Raw genomic sequence first — 7748 nt, forward strand, 5'->3', positions numbered from 1 at the left:
AACCTTAACTGATTTTGAAAACAACTCAGAAAATTCCTTCACAAGATACTTTCATAATAGTGAAAGAATACTATAGCTTTGACTAAAAGCAACATGGAAAGGCTTAAATTTCCAAGTCATAACCCATCACTGCAGAGTGTCCTAGGACAGAACCATACTGAAATGTGTGACATAGGCTATGGGTAAGACATGTATGAAAACACATGGTAAAGTATGTGAATTCACATGTGAATCGTGGGACTGGCTTATAAAAAAAAAACTCTTTAGTGAAGTTACCTTAAAAATCTTATTATTACTCAAGGGTTGTGGCTGGAGCCCAATGGTACAGCACTTGCCTAGGGTGAGGTGCTGGATTTGATTTTCAATGCTGCCAGAAGCAAAAAATAAAAGTATTAAAAACTGCTGCTCTTCTCACAACAAGGAACTTGTTTTATTTTTTATATGCAAATGGTCAGATTTGTGTACATATTTTATGATTATGATAGGTTGTTATCAGATCTCTCCCCACTCTCGTGTGTGTGTGTGTGTGTGTGTATGTGTGTGTGTGTGTGTGTGTATGTGTGTGTGTGTGTGTGTGTGTGTGTGTGTGTGTGTGTGTGTGTGTGTGTGTGTGTGTGTGTGTGTGTGTGTGAGATGTACAGTGTAGGTAGATTAATGTGTATGGGTGCAAGCATATATGAGGGTGTCTTTAGTGCTGTCCTTAGTCTTTCTCCATCTTAGTTTTCGAGGCAGGGTCTCTCCTGGAACCAGAACTCATGGGTTCAGCTAAGCTAACTGGCCAATAAGCACCAAGGCTCCACACCTATTTGCCTTTCCTGTGCTAGGACCACAGGTGCACAACATATCTGGCTTTTTCATGTGTGCTGGGGATCCAACACTCTACTCACTGAGCCATCTCCCAGGGCGCCTGAAAAAAAAAGTACAAACATGTTTGATGTGTTGTTTTTTTTTTTCAGAATAAAGGTATAGTTTGACAGAATGAGAAAACAATTACTTTTGTTCACTTAAACTTGTGCTGGTTCTCCTCTCCCACTCCCATCCCCCATCCTTCTACCCTTCCCCTGCTGGTCCCATTCTCTCTCCAGAGGCCCTCATCCTGATTTCACGTCACACATACGACATTTCCTGCTTTCCCATTCCTCTCCCACTTAGATCCTTCTCTTCCCTCTCATAGTCCCCTGTTTCATGACCTATGCCTGAGAGAGAGAGAGAGAGAGAGAGAGAGAGAGAGAGAGAGAGAGAGACAGAGACAGAGACAGAGACACAGAGACAGACAGAGACAGAGACAGGATTTCTAAACTCTGTCAAGGCAGTAATTCTGGTCTGGGGCTATGGTATACAATAACCTCCAAGAATAACTGGAAGAATAATTGGAAATGTATGGAAGAATTACCTAATAATTAAAGTCGCCTGACCATGGATGGGTGGTTTTGGAGTATGGTGCTTCTTATTCTTGGAGGTGTTGAATTAACCTCCATGGCCAGCCACCTCCAAGAGGTTGATGACAGGCTTAAAACACTTGTAGTGATTACTGTGAGTGGAGAAGTTAGATTATCTTTGAATCGTTAACAATGGCTGAGATTTGAACCCATTGGGTATGACTTGCCATAGAACTAAACTTTAATAGATGTCGCTGCAAAGAAAAGCAGTGAGGCTATGTCAAGCAAGCATCTCTGTCATCCTGAGTTTGTGTCTAGGTGAGACACTGTAGTAAGGCTGCCCTGCTTACTCGCCAGTGATGTGGCTCCAGGGGGTCTTTAAGCACATACTGATACTCTTATATCTCCTCTTTGTTAGTGTAACTACAAACACCTACCCTGCCCTCCTCTGTTCATCTTAGAAACTGTCTACAATCGACTTGTCCAACCAGGGTTTTAAAATGTACAGTGACAATGTTTCCTGGGTATCAGTGTCATCTTTATTAATATTGCCTGAGACAGATTTTAAAACAAACAGCTGATTTGAACTCAGGATATAATGATAAGCACATGTAGGTCAAATATTATAGATAATAGGTTAAATACTATAGATAGCATATATTAGGTAACATATTCTCTCTCTCTCTCTCTCTCTCTCTCTCTCTCTCTCTCTCTCTCTCTCTCTCTCTCTCTCTCTCTACTTGTTTTGGGGACAGGGACTTGCTGAATAGTCCAGACTAGCCTTGAATTTGTAATCCTCTTGCCTCGGTCTTTTGAGTACTGGAATCACAGTTGTGTGCTGTCATTTTCTGCTTAATTATAAAACCTTTAAAAGTGCATTTATCTTGGGGTTGGGGATTTGGCTCATTTTATAATTCAGGAACCCATCTTAGTGTGTTAATAACGAGACTTCTTTAAATGCCGCACAACTGATTGGTTTCTGAACCAAGACTATAATCCATTGCACCTAACTCCCCTTCCAGAGTTTGCCTGTTCCACGGTGCTGCCTGGGTGTCAGGATGCTGTCCCTACCGTGAAGGATTCTGGCAGGCGCATAAAGGCAGATGACTCATCAGAACCAGAGAATAATGAAAGCAAAGTGAAGGGCCATCTATGTCTTACAGCTAACAAATAGTTCAGAAGTTCAAGAAAGTGAGAAACCACAGGCCACGGGGCATGGGAGGTAATCAGTGCCTGGAAGACCTGGAGGACTTCACAGCAACTCTGAAAATACTTGGGAAAGATAGTGAACTTCATTGTTGCTGTTATTATTGTTATTATTTATTATTATTATTAACTTATGGTTACCAAATAACATGTTAATATTGTCTACACCATTGGTGCCCTACCCCCTCTTTTATTTCCATCTGGCTTCACTATTGCCTATCATAGTGGTCAATAGGACAACGCATTCAACTGCAGCAAATTCTTATACATTCCAAGTTACCCCACACAAACAGGTCGCCATGGTAACCAAACAAAAAGAGACTAGAAAACAGAAGCAAAGTATTTACTTATGTCTGGTGGGCTCTGTGCGGTTTTCTTAAGTGCTATTTCAGGCTTTATTTTAGGTTTGGGTCTTGGTTACTGATTACTTTTTAAGTTGAAGACTTTATCAGACCTTTTTAATATGGAAAATTGTACTAAAGTACGAAGTCAATTTATTGTTTCTTGGGGAGATACACATTTTAAGTAGAAATGTTAATTTAGTACATAGCCCAGAGACTATTCAACACCCGTCCCTGGAACCTGGGGAAACAGCAGGCTCATTTGACATGGCAAAGAGTCCGAAGAGAGACAATGTAGGGAGGGGAGAGCAGCCTTGAAGCAATCACAGTAAGGGGCTGCTGTTTGCTTCTGCCATCTTCCTTAGAAAGCATAGAGATGTCATTGATACTTGCTACATGTCACTCACTAGTGATCATATTAATGAATACGACATACTCTACCTAGTTTTAATATTTTGGTCATAGACGATTTTGATGGTGAAACAGAAAAAGCCATATAGGCTCATAACATGTGTCTAACATTTCCTGGGTTTGGGCAATAGGACCACTCTCCACATCCCTATCATTATTGTCTTGGTGCCGCTTTGAAGTGCAAACACATTACAACTTCAAAGGCCATCCAGGAAGATGGCAACTGCGGCTTATGGCAAACTCTGGGGCTAGAGACAGACCTTCAGTGTGTCACCGAGTGGCGGAATCCCGGCACAGTTGGCTTTTCCTTTCTTAAAGACAAAGATCTGTATACTTAGGCTCCACCTGACACTTGGCTTTTTTTTTTTTTTTTTTTTTTTAGATCATACTGTCTGAATACCTTTCTAAAAAGAGATTCCCCTACATAAATGTCATTTGCTGAGGGGGAAAGAAACAAAAAATAGACATTTGTTTGGAAGCTTAGGATGCAGGAGGGAAATTATATCATGAAAGAATAGATCCGTAGAATCCTGCTGCTCGGTGAGATCAACCCACCCACGTGCATATCTGGAATCAGCTCCATTGAACTAAACTACTGTCTTTGCATATTTTCCAGCTAGTTCTTTTTATCCAGCAGCTGAGCGTGGGACACTCAGAGCAAGATCTTCTTTCAATGAAAGGATTTGCCTCTTAAGGCTAGAATTTACACAAAGCCCAACTAATTCTGGTTTACAGCCAAAAGGAAGAAAGGTTAAAAAAAATAATTCTTTCCATGTAAAGAGCACTTGTTTGTAACAACAACAACAACAACAACAGCAGCAGCAGCAACAACAACAACTATAGCAATGTCAGAATACACGGGAAATCATTATGTATTTGTATTGATGCCTTAAGTGTGATCAGTGTTAGTTGTGTATTTTGGGATGAATATAACTCACTTTCTGAAATGGGTGGCCGTCTGAAGAAGGGTACCAGAGCCTCACTATCATCTCCTTTCCCCTCACGCAGTAGAGGAAGACTTAGAGCCAAGGTCAGAGTTATTCCTATTTGAGACTCTTGTCTTCTTTCCTCCCAGTTTGGTTACTTTAGAAGGGAGAGTATAGGGCACTGGTGGAAGCGAGGCTGTCTCAGTGGACGAACTTACTCAAGCATGAGGGCCAGAGCTCTTCTTTCTTCTACCCAGGTTAAAAACAGGGGTCTAGTGTCTGTAATCCTAGTGTGGGGGTGTGAGGAGGCATGCACAGGCTGATGCCTGGGGTTTGCTGGCCAGTCAGTCTAGCAAACCAGTGAGTACTGGTTCAGTGTGAGATACTGTCTCCAAGAATAAGGTGGGGAAGTGATTGAGGAAGACATCCTGATATTGACCTCTGGCTTTGCAGGCACCCACATGGACAAGCACACCTGCACACACACACACACACACACACACACACACACACACACACACACACACCTGCACACACACCTGCACATACACACCTGCACACACACACCTACACACACACCTGCACACACACACCTGTACACACACACCTGTATACACACACGCACACAGCTGTACACACTTGTATATCCCCCCTCCCACTCAATAATAGTTTTTAAAAAAATGAAGGTGGTTATTGGTTTGGGTGATTTTTTTTTTTAAAGTTAGAGTTTCACTGTGTCGCCTAAGTTGGTCTTGAACTTCTGCCTCAGCCTCCTGAATATTGGGATTGCAGGCAAGTGCCACTGGTCTTGAATCAATTTTTGAAACGACAGTCATTTAGTTTCAGTCTTAAGGTCACTGGAGAAGATTTTGCTCTAAGTCGATAGGTTGGTTTCCTATCCTATATTTTAGGATGTCTGCCCATCCTAAAATCCCGTGAGTGATAAGTCACACACAGAAAGACCCCCCAAACACCACCACCAGCACTCTGTACAGAATATCTGCTGAAATTAGGGAAATGGTAAGAGCAACTTGTCTTTTGTCTTTCTGTAATGAGACACGGAGCCTGATGAGAATAAGGGATTTCTGCTAAGTCCTCTCTGATTTCTCACATAGTGGCATTTACAGACTTAGCTTTCTAACCCAGACGAAATGATTGGTATCGACTTTCCCTCACTTAACTGTAATTCATTCATTGTTCCATTTCTGTCCTGTGAGCAAATGCTAACAGCTTTCCATGGGTGTAGTCTCCATTAATAGTTTCAAGTACCTGAGGAATTTATGTAGAGTCTTCAGTAAGTGTTCTAAGGAAGACTCTAAAATTACCCCCTTCTCCGACCCCGGCCCACAAAAGTCCCGCAAACCTGGCTCCCTTAGCTCATTGATTGCACAAAGGATCTGGTGAATGACCTCTGTGGCGCTCTCTCTCTCTCTCTCTCTCTCTCTCTCTCTCTCTCTCTCTCTCTCTCTCTCTCTTTCCTTTCCTTTCCTTTCCTTTCCTTTCCTTTCCTTTCCTTTCCTTTCCCTTTCCTTTCCTTTCCTTTCCTTTCCTTCTAGCTACAGTTTGGTCAGCCTTGTCAATAATTCCTTCAAGTATCTAAACGAATCTCACTTTTCCACTGGCTTCTCCTCTCCCACAGGGCCCATTATTTCTATTAGCCTGCTTCAGAGAAAGCAGAGATCTGTGACGACACGGTCTAACTTTTCTGAAGTTAAGTACGTCTTCAAAAGCAGAGTCTGGGCAGCTCAGGGAAGGACAGCGGAGAAGGAGGTCACAGAGAAGAGGGAAGAGCTGTACACTGAGGAACCGCTGTGGCCAGTTCTTCTTTGGCAATTTTTTTATAGGGGACACTGAAGAAAACTGCGCCCAGAGAATCGTTATTTTAAAAAGTCATTTAGAGGAGCGGGAGAGCTGACTTGGCAGGTAAGAGCACTTGGCGATCTTCTAGAGGACCCGGCTTTGGTTCTCAGTGCTCACATGGTTGTCTGCAACCCTTTATAACTCCAGTGCCAGGGGATCTGACCTCCTCTTCTGACTTTTGCGAGACCAGACTTTCTTTATTTGTTTTACAATTAGTGTAACCTCACACAATATGTAGCAAAAAGCATACTGACATACCGTACAGAGAGGGACAAGGAAAGAGAAGCCTTTCGATACTCTCAGAGAAGAATGAAAGTAAGTCAGACTTCTGGGACACTGCCCCCACACTCTCCAGGCCTGATAGCTGCTGGCTTGGAATACTAGTCACTGTTAGCCTTTGACCCTTGTGAGCAGAGTGGAGCTGAAGGGCCAAAAGAGGCTCTTGTAGGAGAGTTTCCCATTGGGTGACCAGGTGCAAGAAGACCCTTTTGTAGGGACCAGAGCCTAAGTCCTTGAAATTTCCCTCCTACAAACCATCCTTTAAAAAAAGCAGAACAAAAACAAGTCTATGCGTTAGTGGAGAGCACTCCACTTTCAACACTATGAATATTTACAAATGATTCCATGTGGGTAGAGTTTTGCTGTGTGAGCATGCTCGCTGTGAATTCTGTGAATCACTGTGTGATTCTTTCCCCCAATAAAATGTCAGCTTTCAAAATTAGACAAAACAGAGAGATGTTTTACTTGGCTTATAGTGAGCAGCAAAGCAGAAGTTTCTTCTGAAGGTGACCTGGGTCTGTAGACTGTCACCTCATTTAAAGAGGTGGTGCTATTGGTTACTCTTGCTGTCAAGTTTAAGAGACAGTGTGTGTTATGTTTTGTGCACATTTTGCAGAAGTCATGAGATGACAGCTTAATTCTCAAAGTCACATTTTAGTGGGCTTTGGAAGGTAATTAAATGTTAAATGTGGTCATGAAGTTGGGGACCTCCACTGGTACTGAGATCACTAGTATTGGCACTAAGATTTTGCAGAAATCTTTTGGTGCTCCATGGTGTGGAATCCAGGAGCTAAAAAGAGTCTTTTGCCCCTCTGGAAGGATGGCTTATAGAAAGAGAGAAGGAGAAACCGCTTGCTGACTGAAGAGCCAGGATGGTTCTTTCATGCTTGCACTTCAGCATGTTTCTTCTCAGGGAGAATGATCATGTTCCCTATTGGGAATCTTGAACTTGGGGATTCAAAATCATTGATCAAAAGAGCTGCCCACTTCTGAATATGTTCATTCTTGAAAAGTCTGTTCTCGATAATCTTGAGTGGGTTCTAGAGTCTTTTCCTAAAAGAAAAATTAACAATTTTTCCATTTTAGGAATTTATAGCTGGGTATTTCTTAGACCTCATCCAGTTCCACAATGGTGGCGTCAATGGCTTTGCAGTAACAAGACAGGCTTGCTGTTTTCCTGCATGGTAACTTTTGCAGAAGCCAGTGCTATGCGCTTAGACATCCCAGGCTTTAGAACTGTGAATTGAATAAAGTGTGTTCTATGAATGTGCATGTATGTATTATTGGATATGTATCTATTTATGGTTGTTTCATGTGACCCACTTTGACCTTGAACTTGCTACATA

Source organism: Rattus rattus, chromosome 7 (assembly GCF_011064425.1).
Source record: "Rattus rattus isolate New Zealand chromosome 7, Rrattus_CSIRO_v1, whole genome shotgun sequence".
NCBI classification, from domain to species: Eukaryota; Metazoa; Chordata; class Mammalia; order Rodentia; family Muridae; genus Rattus; species Rattus rattus.